This window comes from Lucilia cuprina, chromosome X, assembly GCF_022045245.1.
Source record: "Lucilia cuprina isolate Lc7/37 chromosome X, ASM2204524v1, whole genome shotgun sequence".
NCBI lineage: Eukaryota > Metazoa > Arthropoda > Insecta > Diptera > Calliphoridae > Lucilia > Lucilia cuprina.
This window is the reverse complement of record NC_060949.1, coordinates 1,657,070-1,672,238: the sequence shown is the minus strand read 5'-3', so window position 1 is coordinate 1,672,238 and position 15,169 is coordinate 1,657,070. Positions and strand designations below refer to the sequence as shown.

The window sequence follows — 15,169 nt, the reverse complement described above, 5'->3', positions numbered from 1 at the left end:
CGAACACTTTTTTAGCATTTTTTTCTTAATGAATAATTAAAAGATTTGACATCCTAGATTATTGAAATACTTTTTTTGGTCTTAGACGTCCTAAACAAAATCGAAACTTTTTCTAAATTTTCACAAGAGGACTCAAAACTAAAAAATTTTAATGAAACAATTTTTTTAGAATTTTATTTGTATATATCCTTATATACCCAAATTAGTAACATTTAATGAATATAATTAATTCAGTTAAAAAAAAAAAAATAAAACAAAATTAAAGTATTTGGTTCTCTGTTACTGACAAAACAATGGAAATTTTGGTATTATCTTAACAAAATTGGTCAGAAATTGTCAGAAACTCAGAATATAGTTCTGTATATTTTACTTTGTATTGCTGCACGACATTGGAGATGCATTGAAACAATAATTGGATAAAAAAATCATTTGAAAAATTTAGCTATTCCCTTATATCCGCATCCTAAAAATCGTCCTTCCAATTCGGCCTAAAAGGACATTTTTTGAGTCCATATCTTGGAATTACTGTTTTTCATAGATTTTCTCTGGGGCTGAAGAGGTAGGCCTCTTTAATAGAGGTATAATTTTCAATTCTAGCCACTCGATTGCAACTCCCAAACTGGCTTTTAGATTCATAGATCTCTACCTTATACTATACATAGTATCTTCTTATAATTGAATTCGATCAATACCTTGCCCTAAAAATTGTTCTATACTATAATTTTGCCACTTCTAAACTTAATATTCTTCGGGTCCAGCATCTTTCCCCTTTGGCCACCTCACAAATGTCCTAAAACTAAATGTTCTAACTAAATTTGGACACGTCCATTAAAAGGATATTTTTTTCATATTAATTCGACCTGTTTATGTTATCTTTGGCAATGAGTAGACAAATAGAATGATTGTTTCTAAAACTAAGATGTTTTCCCGCAGGCCGACTACAACCAAGGCCAGTCTAATTTTCCATGTGATTAAAAATAGGAGTACCTTTTTCGAACTATTTATTAATAACTATCCTAGAAGAGTACTTTTTTGGAATTCTTCGAATTCTATTGTCATTTAATTATCCTTTATTAGAGCAGTTTTAGGAGAAGTTCAACCCATATGTTGAATTTTTCCTGAATATTTCTTATCAAATTTTTTAATATTTTTGAAAGTGTTGATTTATTTATTAAATATTAATCACAGTTTCTTATTTTGCTTTTTAAACCGGAAATCTAGAAATTTTATATAATGACATAAAAAATAGTTTTGCAAGAAAATTAAAAAAAAAAAATTATCAAAATGACGAATAATTTAAAATCATAGTAAACAACGATGCTTTTTATACCCTTCACCTTCGTGAGAAGGGTATATATAAGTTTGTCATTCCGTTTGTAATTTCTATAATATAATTTTCCGACCCTATAAAGTATATATATTCTGTTGGTTTAGATGCCTTGTCTATTTTGTGTTTTATTTCGTTTAGCGTTGTTGTTGTTGTTCTTTTAGTTAGCTTTTGATGTAATAATAATGTAGTCGGGAAAAAATTTAAAATTTATAAAAGATGTTTAAAATACACTATGGTGAAGGGTATATAAGATTCGGCACAGCCGAATATAGCACTCTTACTTGTTTTCATATTAATTCGACCTGTTTATGTTATATTTGGCAATGAATAGACAAATAGAATGATTCTTTCTAAAACTAAGATGTTTTCCCGCAGGGCGTCTACAACCAAGGCCAGTCTAATTTTCCATTTGATTAAAAATAGGAGTACCTTTTTCGAACATTTTATTAATAACTATCTTAGAAGAGTACTTTTTTGGAATTCTTCAATTCTATTGTCATTAAATTATCCTGTATTAGAAATTTAAAACTAACACAAATTTTTCCCAAGTGCTTTTGAAAACAATTTTTTTTACGATAAACAAAAACAAAATCTACGTCTCGTCAATGTTTACCAGCAATGAATCAGAGGTCGAAGTCGAGCCGCCGAACTATATTTAGTTGCTTGAGCCGCCGCCGAAACATTCGGCTTAAATCGACTCAAATTTTTTTAATGTTTTTATTAACAAGACTGTAAGATCAATTATGTATAAAATACACTATGGTGAAGGGTATATAAGATTCGGCACAGCCGAATATAGCACTCTTACTTGTTATAACGTTATTTTGAATATTTTTTTAGTAAGAGTCTTCTTTTCTGTAAAAGTGTCCAATGTTTTGTCACTACCATAATAATAAATAACAGTTATTTGGTTTTCTTTTTCCTGAATTTAATTAATTATGTTTCTGTTTTTTTTTTTTTGTTAATTTTGGTAAATATATGTATATTAATAAAAATTAATAATAGTTTTTAATAATATGTATATCAACAATTAGTTTAGAATTTCAACCATTTCTTAAATATTTAAAAAGTTTCCATTGTTTTGTCAACCACTGTATATGTATATACTACATATATATGCTTATTCTTAGGGACATTAAACAGATTTTGTACCTTACCCTTTCCGAATTTGATAAAACTTGGTACAAACATTCTTTGTATCAATACGAATTTTAAAGTTCACCAAAATTTCCAAATTCATTACAGTTTAGATTTTATTAAGGTTCAAAGTTTAAATATTTTAAGATTTTTTTCAACAATATTAAATTTGACATCGTATATTTTCTAAAATATTTCTGTTTAAAGGTATGAATCAAGACATCAAACAACGTCTTAGTCAAGGATATCTCAAAAAAGCACCTTATATTTTATTTAGTTTAGATTTAATTAATGTTCAAAATTGCTTATAATGTTTTCAATAAAATATGCCAATTTCACAATGGGACAATGAGGGAATCTCAAGTATATCAATTTTTAATAAAATAATCCAATTTTTAAATATCTTGAATATTATAAAACTACAAAGACATAGGTTTTAATTGGGAACTAAAACGATTAAAATCGGATAAACAGTTTAGTAAACACACGATGTTTCATTTAAGGCTTGTTGAAAAAAATCCAAAAAAATATGAACTTTAAACATCGATAAAATCTGGACCGTAACGAATTTGAAAATTTTGGAGAACTTTACCAAATTTAATCGAAATCGGAGAGGGTCATGTTCAAAATCCTAATTTTTTGTTTGAAATTTTTTGAAATTACCCCTTATTGATTTTGTAAATGGATATTTTATAGGCAGGGTCTAATCATGGATCAATTTGAAATAGTCTTTTGCATTTTTCATATAAAAAATCACGTTGAATTATGCGACCTGGACAGCCAGCCGCACAGACGGGTAGACATGGCTTAATGTACTTTTAAAAACTTGATATGAATATAGCAAGAATATAAAGTTTATGAAGTCCCTCCCGTTATCTCGGCGTAGTTCGGCGAACAGATCAACTAGCAATTTTTGTAGAGTCCGCTATTACTGAAAAATTAAAAAACTATTAATTTTTTTTTAATTTTGCATAGATGAAAGCACAGATATAAATGATTTGTGTCAACTTATAATTTGTGTCAGATGCGTAGATGTAAATATTAACGTTTTTGAAACAATGTTTTCTCTTGAAACATTTCATGGAAATGTAACGGTAAAACTGTTATTTGATATTATAAATGAAAAACTTTTTTCTTTAATAAATATTAAAAAATTAGCAGGAGTTTGCACGGATGGTGCTAACGTAATGACTGGTAAGTATGAAGGTTACATAGGACAGTTAAAAAAACATGGAATCTCCGTCAATTGTATTGTATTATTCACCAGACCGCCCTTGCTTTCAAAAAACTTTTCAAAAACTTTACTTCTTTTTAATAATTTAAATATTGGTAAAAACTTAAAACTATCTAAAATTCATGATTACCAAATAATATTTGAAACATTATATTTTAACTTTGAAGAAAGTACAGCTCCTGCTTGATCTTTGCATTAATCCCTTTAATTGTGACGCACAGTGGTATAGGAAAAAAAAGAGGGAAATAATTCGGTAAATTCTAAACTGTTAATCCGATTTTAATGAAATTTGGTATGCACAAAGAGGAGGTGTTGTCGAGTTTAGGTTTTGAATTTGGACCTTATAGGCCAACCAGGGGCCCGGCGGGGGGTCCTCAAATTAGGACACCTCGGCTATGTTAAATTTTTAAAAAGATCCTATTTCTTCATTTGAGTTCCGATTTAAAAAAAATTTCGTATATAGAATCTCCTTATCGAGCACTATAAAAAATGTCGTAGTTTTTTAAGTGACAAATTAATTAGGGAAAACTCAACATCTTTTAGAAAATATACCTAGCACTATTATTTTCATCCATAAGATTAGCTCTTAAATTTGTTACATATATTGATGAAAATAATAGTACTGGTCGTCATAGCAGTAAATTATCTCTTATAGTTTAGGAGATATTCGCATTTGAAAATTAAAATTTTAAAATTTTTACCGTTCTTACTTTAGTTTTTGATAATAGCGGGTAACTTGATCATTCTAAATCCGGCAATTCTGGACCTATAGCACTGAAAATTAATGTCCTATATCCAATAGTACTAAGTCCCACACTCAAAATCAAAAGTTTCCCAGTATGAACCGCCGCTATGAGACCTAAGTTAATGCAAATCCGTAGAAAATTATTTTTAATTGTTCTTTATATTACTGCAGCACCCTGAAAGAAAAATCTTTAAATTTTTTGTAATAAAATTCCTGCTGGCTGTTTTTAACACATCATGGTGAAGTATATAAGAAGATTAGAGTGCTCCAAACTTGTATGAAGGAAAAAAAATTTTATTCTATAGGCCGTCCCTCCCCTAGAATTGTTCTATGGGTTATAAAAATAAGTCGTGCAAAAAATTAGGTCAATAGGACTACGTTAACTGGTGCCGCAACGGCTCTGAAGTTTGAAGATGCATTTACAAGGGGAAAATATGCATTTTTTCAGTTTTCACAAAAGTTTTGTCATTAAACAATTTGTTTTGCATTTTATTGTCAAAGAATCGTAATGTACACAGAATTAGCGTTACAAAAAGATAAAAAACACAAATATTGGTTGAAAAATGTAAAAGTTATTAAAAATTCCCCAGGCCATTATCGTGTCTCAGAGCACTTGAATTCGAAATGTGATAAAAAAATAAACATATTTTTGAAAATATTCTAATAAAACAATTGTATTACTTAAAATATATCTGTAGTTACTTGAATATGAGTTTTTGTCCTTATATAATAACGTAAACCTGTTCTCAGCTATGGTCGAAAAATTTTGATATTTTTAACGGTCGTTTCAAAATTCAAATTTTAGTTTTTTTGATACTTTGGGATTATGGGGATTTATGGACAACAGATTAGGGAATAAAACAGTAAAAAAATTAGGTCAATACCTCTTATAGTTTGCCCGTACCTGCAATTTGAATTCAGCGGATTTCGAGAAAACCCCATTTTTATGTAATATTTTGCAAAATTAGCCTTTTTATTATATTGTTGTGTATTTTAAATGGAACCTTTTGTAAATTTATTAGTCCACATATTTCTAAATAAAAATCAAGAGTTTCATGCAATTTGGACGCCATTAACCCATAAACTTTAAAGGTCAAAGGTCAAATTTTGTAATATTTGCAATTTTTGATGGAAACTAGTCGAAATTGTTTTTATTTTTAGGTAGATTATCATAAAACTTAAGAAATTTATTTATTAACAACCGATATTTACAATAATAGTGAAAAAATAAATTAACCCTTAAACGGCCTTGGGGTCAAAATGACCCCGATGTTTTAAAAACATGCCAATTTGGACATATTTCAATAAAACCCGTTTGCAATCCCATTAATTCAGCTTAAAAAATTTAGGCATTAAACCTTTTTGAATATGGTGTCAATTTGAACCAAAGTATTTTTTCAATAATACTTTTTGTAATCGATGTAGGTAAATTTGGTATTAAAAACTAAGATATCATAATTTATATTTGTGATATAATTTTCCAGTTTTATTTTTATTTTAAAATATTTAATGCGATCGATTGCAAAAAGTATTATGGTTCAAATTGACACCATATTCAAAAAGGTTTAACGTCTAAATTTGTTTAAGCTGAATTAATGGCATTGCAAACGGGTTTTATTGAAATGTCCAAATTGGCATGTTTTTAAAACATCGGGGTCATTTTGATCCCAAGGCCATTTAAAGGTAAATTATATTTTCACTATTATTGTAAATATCGGTTTTTAATAAATTAATTTCTTAAGTTTTGTGATAATCAACCTAAAAATAGAAACAATTTCGACTATTTTCCATCAAAAATTGCAAATATTACAAAACTTGACCTTTAAAGTTTATGGGTTAATGGCGTCCAATTGCACGAAACTCTTGATTTTTATTCAGAAATATGTGGACTAAAAAATTTACAAAAGGTTCCATTTAAAATACACAACAATATGATAAAAAGGCTAATTTTGCAAAATATTACATAAAAATGTGTTTTTCTCGAAATCCGCAGAATTCAAATTGCTGGTACAGGCAAACTATAAAAGGTATTGACCTAATTTTTTTACTGTTTTATTCCTTAATCTGTTTTCCATAAATCCCTATGAGTTCTCCCAAAAATATTAAAATTTGTTTAACAAAGTATTAAAAACACTAAAATTTGAATTTTGAAACGACTGTTAAAAATATCAAAATTTTTCGACCATAGCTGAGAACAGGTTTACGTTATTCTATAAGGACAAAAACTCATATTCAAGTAACTACAGATGTATTTTAAGTAACTCAATTGTTTTATTAGAATATTTTCAAAAATATGTTTATTTTCTTATCACATTTCGAATTCAAGTGCTCTGAGACACGATAATGGCCTGGGGAATTTTTAATAACTTTTACATTTTTCAACCAATTTTTGTGTTTTTTATCTTTTTGTAACGCTAATCCTGTGTACATAACGATTCTTTGGCAATAAAATACAAAACAAATTATTTAATGACAAAACTTTTGTGAAAACTGAAAAAAATGCATATTTTCCCCTTGTAAATGCATCTTCAAACTTCAGAGCCGTTGCGGCACCAGTTAACGTAGTCCTATTGACCTAAATTTTTGCACGACTTAATTTCATAACCCGTAGAACTATTTTTTTAATTAATTTCACGTTTCTAGGTTTAATATTATAGAAATTTCAAAAAGTACCTTATGAAGAACGAAAAAGCACCAAAAAGTTCCCTTTTATGTGTTCTCACCTAATTCCGTATCTACATACTTAATTTCATGTTCCTAGGTTCAATATTATAGAATAATCAAAAAGTACTATTTGAAAAACGAAAAAGTACGAAAAAGTTATCTTTTATGTGTTCTCACCTAATTCCGAATCTACATACTTAATTTCATGTCCCTTGGTTTATTATTAAAACTTAAAAGTACCTTTAAAAAAAAAAACGAAAAAGTACCAAAAAGTTTCCTTTTATGGGTTCTCACCAGTGTTGCCATAACGGCATTAAAAGTGCAATTCTAGCACTTTTTTCTCGTCGGCTGCACTTATTTATTAGAAAAAAGTGCTAGATGCTTTTTAGCACTTTTTCGTCTTTTGCTAGAAATTTTTAGCATTAAAAGTGCATTTTTGGCATTTTTCTTCTATTTTGCACTTTTTATAATTAAAGAACTTTAAAGTTTAATTTATCTAGAGATCTGCAAAAATTTAGTTTTGAGATGTTTTGTGAAATTTTAAGAAATTCTCACAAAAATTTTTTTGCATATGTTTATTGTAATTTATAATTTACACTGTAAATTAAATTAAGAAGTGAATTATTTTAAATATTATTGTGAAATAATTGTGAAAAATGTTTGAAAAAATAAGCTAAAAGAGCGTTGTTATGTTAAAAAATTTGCTGTCACTACAATGAAGTAACTACATTAAAATTTAAAACATATGTACAATAAAATAAAAATGTATAAACATGTAAAAACAGGTAAAAGTTCGGGAATGCCGAATCTTACATACGCACCAACATCACGTTTTACCAAGATTTGCTCATTTATTAGATTAATGCTTAAATTTTATTATCGTGTATAGGTTTTATTTTCGGTATACGATATTAATAGTTTGGATCGCGGACCGAACTCTATGAAGGATGTTTTAAAACAAATCATTTTTTCGAATGTATAATAATACTAATATGTTTTAATAATTTCTGAGGAGTGCTGTTAAATTTGGAGAAAATGAGTACCGATTTTGGGGTGCTTGTGCTACTTTTGGGAACCTATCAATCAACTCAGAAAAAAAGATTCAATATAACTAGTTCTCTCATATAACCACCATCAACCCGTATGCCGTAAAAGGAATGCTCCCCTATAAACATGTGGGTGGTATTTTGAATATGGCTTAAGTCAATTATGGACCGGTCTCTTTTGAACTAACAAAATATTAATTTTTATACTTATTTTAATTCGGCTGTGCCGAATCTCATATATCCACCATCAAACCGTATGCCGTAAAAGGAATGTTACCCTATAAACATCTGGGTGATATTTGGAATATGGCTTAAGTCAATTATGGACCGAGCTCTTTTGAACTAACAAAATATTAAATCTTTAAACCGAGAGTGTATGGGTAATTTTCTAAAGAGTACCTTTATATGCGTCAATTATGAACCGATACTCATAAAATTTCGTACAAAAATTTTGTTTGTATAGAACCTGTTTATGCAAAATTTCCATGGTCCCTATCGTGTTTTCAACAGACAGACGGACGGACATGGCTAGATAGATAGATTATGGGTCTATGACCAATATTTGGATGTGTTACAAACGGAATGACAAAATATACCCCCATCTTTTTTGATGGTGGGTATAAAAATTAAATTTAGATAATTAAATTTTAAAGTATGCAATGAATTTATTTAACTGTAATATTTTTAAATAAATATACATATGTATAAAGGTTGGCAACCGTTATCGCTTAGCTATCGTTACCGCTAAAATACCTTTTCAGCACAACTACCGTTAACGCTTTAATACCGAAATGAGTCAAAATACCGATAACGCTAAAATAGCAATATCGAAATAAGTCAAAATACCGATAACTCTTAAATATAGATACCTAAATAAGTTAAAATACCGATAACGCTAAAACATCGCAACCGTTATTCTTTTTGAAAAATATAATATAATAGATTTAAATCAAGCGAATTAACAAAGAAATTAATAAACAAAAATGATATTGGCTTAATGATTTTTATTTGTGCCAAAAATATAAAAATCAAAAAATAATTATTATTTCCGCCAAAAAAATAAAATAAAAATCATTTGTGCCCAAAAAAAATAAAAATCAGAAAATAATTATTTCCACCAAAAAAAAAAAAACATAAAAATCCAAAATAATTATTATTGTTAGAGTTTCGTTTACGGTCCCAGGTCCAAAGTCTTGTGACTCTTGTTTAAAAAGCATGGATCTATAAGTTATAAACTGAAAGTACAGTTTGAAATAAATGAAAAAACTCTGATAAATTTCAATTTTTTTTTTTCAATTTTAAATGTTCATTAAGTTGAGAGATAGTATGCTAGTGGTCTGCAATTTATCCGAAATTTTTCAAAACATTGACTTATTTTAAAAGGTTACACAGAAAAAAATGAAATTCAAAATCAAACAAAAAATTAGTCAAGCCAAGTATTTTTTTTTTACTAAAATAGGACCTTTCACGAAATTCGTAAAATCAAGTACTCAAATTTGTAAATTCTTTGAAAAAATTTCAGAATTTTTCTTATTAAAATAATATACTGTTTATTGAAAACATTAATAAATATTTGCAACATTTACACAGTGGGGCAGAATGGAAATTTTTTGGAAATAAATCTGGCATTTCTATACGGCTGATCCGATCGGGATAAAATTTGGCGTGAGCGTAGCCAAGGAGTATTCGAGTTTAAGTTTTGAAGATGAACCCGCAGATGCCCCAGGGACGGAGCTGTGGCGGCTCAAAGTAGGGTACCTACGACATGTAAAATTTTTAAACTCGTGCCATTTTTTTGTTTTTCACCCAAATACAAAGATTTTAATGCTTGGACATACTACTTATCTCTTATAATATCCCAGTTATAGGCATTTAAAAATTTAGTGATACAAAATTTACCATACCTTGGTCCGCCTTTTTTTGAATACCGGCCGTAATTTTGGACCAAATGGACTTAATTTTTTCTTGTTAGTTAGACAACAAAATTTCCAATAATATACAAAAAATTTCAGATCAATATCATTTACAGATCCAAAAATATACGTTTTTTAATTTAAAAATTCAAAAATTTTTAGATTTTTGCCGTTTTTTTGCCCAAAATGTGTCTTAACTCTTTTATTAATAAAATAAAATTTTCTTTAAGAACATATAACAATTTTATAGTTTTTTAAAAGGTATCTTTACGCAGAACGCTTTGGCGTCCTTCCGAATATGACCTATTTTTATCAAAACTTCAACTTTGGGCGACATATATACATATTTGTTAAATTTCTAAAACTATGATTTATATCAAAATTTTAATAGGGTCGCAGATAGCTAAAACAAAAGATATAATTTTATTATGAGCCACGCACAACAACACCTAAATCACCCCACACAAACCACCTTTCCCGCCCACCGAAATATAAAACACAATTTAATACAATATCATCAGTTTCTCCAAGTGGAAGAATATTCGATTCAATTATTATTTGACCATGACACAATACTTTGTGTACTGTTGGTGTTAGTTCCCTCCATGGATACAGAGATACAAGTAATTTAGAAATTTCAGATGTATATTCCCCAAATCGATTTCCATTAATTTTTTGTTTACTATTCAGTGCCATTAAAATAGTGTTAACTCTTCGAAGCAACTCCTTGTCGATTCCAGTTATTTTTGAAGTAATTTCAAAATCACGAAAAACCTTCTCGCCGTATTACCGTCATTTGTACTACCGCAACTTGGAAGTGGTTTGTCGATGTTTAATCCCATCTGAACTTTAAATTCTTCTTGGATTCTGCTTTTTCCGCAGTTCTGAGTTCTTTCAATTCTTCATTATTTTTTGTTGATTTAGTAATATTCTTTGGCACACTTCTATATTTGAGGTCGTATGCCATGTGTAAAAAGTAATCCAAAAATCGTATTCTGCCATGAAGTGGTGAAATTCCGAAAGACAGGACTTCTTCAGTAATACTTCTGCTTAAATACACTTTTGTAGTCTGCTAATGTGCGACTTCCACAAGCTTGTTTGTATTCTGGAAGTGCTGATAAACCGTCACATTCCCACTTACACATTAAGACAACATCACAGTTATGAATTTTCCTTAGTTGGTCTTCTGAAAAGTCTGACACAATTCTTGATGCTGTGTTTTCGAGCAAAGATGATATATCAATACAAGCTTCCACATCATTAACAGCAATATGTGATGGTAGGATAGTTTGTTTTTTTCCTGGGTCGCCTAGTATGATGGTAATATATTTTGTCCTTTTTCATGCAGAGCTTTCCTTAATATTTGGTACTTATTTCGACTGAGACCCAGTTCCAACATAAGCGCTATTGCTTCCTCTTCAGTAAAATTTGATTGTGATGTTGGAGTTGGTATACTTTCCACAATTCGCTTAAGTCGTTTTGGTGATGCATTAGGAAGAATAGTTGCAATATGTACGGCATCCATAGGTTGGTTTTCCTTTTGCAGCATTTCGTTAAATGTATCAGCAATTTCCTCATTTGAGATTGAAAAAAGACTTTGTGTGACCCTTTTTTTTTGACCTTGAACATAAGTCTTTGTATGACTTGCAAGGCGCTCCTGCTGATGTGTTGTAAGTTGAGTTTCCGTAGTAGTTTCCATCCAACTACAAAATTTTAATCGAAATTTCTTTTGATTTCCATCCACAGACTTACTTTTTACATCAAAAAGTTTTAAAAAGTTTTCAATTTTTGATATGTCTGTTTTGTCTACTTTTCTACTATATGTAGTTTTTATATAATTTGAAATGTCTTCAATTCTTTCTGGTCCTTTTGAAGATACACTCCATAAAACGGAACACAACTCTTCGTACTTTAATGTAATCTTCATTGTAGATTTATTAAATATGGTACTTAAAATCTGAGAAGTTTACTTATATACCAATTCTTGTCATTTCCGATACAGGTATTCCAAAGTAAAAAATTACGAACTGTCTACCTATTAACATTTAGGACTATATTACTATAACCTGTAATTCAGTCATTGATATTTCTTATTAGTGAGTGAATCGAAATTATCATTACCTGTATATTTTTACCTACATGGTCATAAACGAAACAGAACGAAATGATCTGTCGAAAAAATTTAGGTTAAAAATAGTTATAAATTTCTGAAAATTTAAGCATAATAGGACCTTTCAATTATAAGGATAAGCAAGCAAATAGAAATTAGGTAAGTATAAGATTTAAACATGTTCTGTCATATTTAATACTAAAATATGAAATTAAAGGACACAGGTTTAAATGAACATATTTTTGAATGTAATTGAGATATTGGGTTGAAATTTTTTGTAAAGGCATGAAAATTTCCATATCTAACTAAAAAAAGATATTAAGGGATAAATATGGACTAAATTGTTGTAGCTATCTGCGACCCTATTAAAATTTTGATATAAATCATAGTTTTAGAAATTTAACAAATATGTAATATATGACAAAATCTTTATTTATGAACAAAACTCAATGAAATCTTCAATGCTTGTTAAATTTGTCATTTCAAATAAGAAAATGCAAAAAAAAAAAAAAATTGAAAAGGTCAAAGAACATCCCGCAATTCCCAAAATAGGAACGAAAATCCCAAAAATGGGATTTTTTACATTTTTGCCCATAGGGTCCACATTTCTTTCAAGGCTGGGAAAATACTTTTGGAGTAAATAGAAAACATATTGAGGTTTCCAAAACAGTTTTCTGATCCCAGCTTTGGGATTTTAGAACATGTCGCCCAAAGTTGAAGTTTTGATAAAAAAATAGGTCATATACGGAAGGACGCAGTGGCAACATTTTCAAAAAATAGGACAAGTTTTTTACGCCAAAGCGTTCTGCGTAAAGATACCTTTTAGAAAACTATAAAATTGTTATATGTTCTTAAAGAAAATTTTATTTTATTAATAAATGAGTTAAGACAAATTTTGGGCAAAAAAGCGGCAAAAATCTAAAATTTTTGGATTTTTTAAATTAAAAAACGTATATTTTTGGATCTGTAAATGATATTGATTTGTATATTATTGGAAATTTTGTTGTCTAACTAACAATAAAAAATTGAGTCCACTTGGTCCAAAATTACGCCCGGTATTCAAAAAAAGGCGGACCAAGGTATGGTAAATTATGTATCACTAAATTTTTAAATGCCTATAATATTCAAAAAAAGGCGGACAAAGGTATGGTAAATTTTGTATCACTAAATTTTTTCGTCGAGCGCTTTCAGAAAATATAAAAATTTTTGTATTTGGGTGAAAAACAAAAAAATGGCACGAGTTTAAAAATTTTACATGTCAAAGGTACCCTACTTTGAGCCGCCACAGCTCCGTCCCTGGGGCATCTGCGGGGCTATCTTAAACTCGAATACTCCTTGGATACGCTCACGCCAAATTTTATCCCAATCGGATCAGCCGTTTAGAAATGCCAGATTTATTTCCAAAAAATTTCCATTCTGCCCCACTGTGCATTTCAAGATAATTATTTTACTAAAACAATAACGCAAGTTATTTGTATTTTTAAAAAAATTGAAGCAAATTTTTTATATGAAACAGATAAATAATTTATTGTATATTGACAATAATAATACACAAAATTTCTTATTGAATCTATAAAAAATTTGTTAAAAAAAATATATATTGAATTTTAACAAAAATTTTACTAATTCTATAGAATTAAATTTTGTAAATGAGTATATATGTAATACTTATAACAATTTTATTCCACATTCTAGAAATTAATATTTTGTTTTGTGAAAACTAAAACACTTATACATTAAATGTTATAAACCAAATAAGAATTATATCAATTAATTTTAGTACATTCAAAAATTTATTTTTTTGTTGTATTCCATATGCTGACAAAAAAATAAAACTCAATGCAACATTTATTGAATCAGTAAAAAATTAAGTTTAGATATTTAAATTTTAAAGTATGCAATGAATTTATTGAACTGTAATATTTTGAAATAATTATACATATGTATATACCAAGGTTGGCACCGTTATCGCTAAAATACCTTTTCAGCACTACCTTTTTAGAGGGGCTAGGGTGAAATGAGGCCCTATAATTATAAAGTTCATCAGGGTCATCAAGACTAGTATAGAACTTGGTTTTGCAGGTTTTTGTCGGGATACGAGTATATTAAACACAATTATATAAACTTAAAAGTCCTATTTGGCGGATTCAGTTCTATGGGGCCTAGGTGAAATAATGAACCGATATTAACTATTTTCAACAAGCTTCGTCTACAGTACATTAAAAGATCATGTGTCAAATTTAATTGAATTATCTCCAAAATTGCGACCTTTAGTTTGATTACAATGTTTTTATGCCCTATTTGGGGGTACAGTTGTATGGGGGCTAGATGAAATAATGGACCGATTTTAACCATTTTCAATATGTTTTATCCCTAGGCTAATAGAAGACCATCTACTAAATTTCATTCAATTATCTTTAAAATTGCGGCCTGTAGTTTGATTACAAAGTTTTCATTGACGGACAGACGGACAGAAAACGATTCTGAGCCGATTGGAATACTTTAAGGTGGGTATAGGACTAATCACTAAAGTGGTGTAGGGTATAAAAATGGGCGGAATGGCTATGGTGGGCGTGGCATTTCCATATGAAGAAATTATTAAATCAGTATATCTGAGAATATATAACAGATAGAGTCCTCAAATTTTGTCGGGACTAATTTAGTAAGATTATTTAAGGGAAACAGCGGGTGGACCAGAAGTAGGGGGCGTGGCACCTCCATATGAATTAAATACAAAAATTCGCTTATCTGGGAAACTGTTAGTGTTAGAATCTTAAAAGTTTGCAAGAAGAACTTTAACATCCATCTAAGCATTTAGTGTAATAAATTGGCGGACCCCCATAAAAATATAATATACAAAAAATCGTTGAAACTAATAGAACTAGCATCTTCAAATTTTGCACGAACTTTAATATTCAAAATGGCGGATTTTCAAATTTTCATTAAGAAGTTTGACATTTATGTGAACATTTAGAAAATAGCGGGAGGAC

General features: G+C 29.0%; 1 protein-coding gene across 6 annotated transcripts in view; it reads right to left on the bottom strand.

The window, feature by feature from the left end:
- LOC111687560 (hemicentin-2) overlaps nt 1-15,169 on the bottom strand; it is a 419,747-nt gene that overhangs the window by 185,502 nt on the left and 219,076 nt on the right. The gene's annotated exons all lie outside the window — the stretch shown is intronic.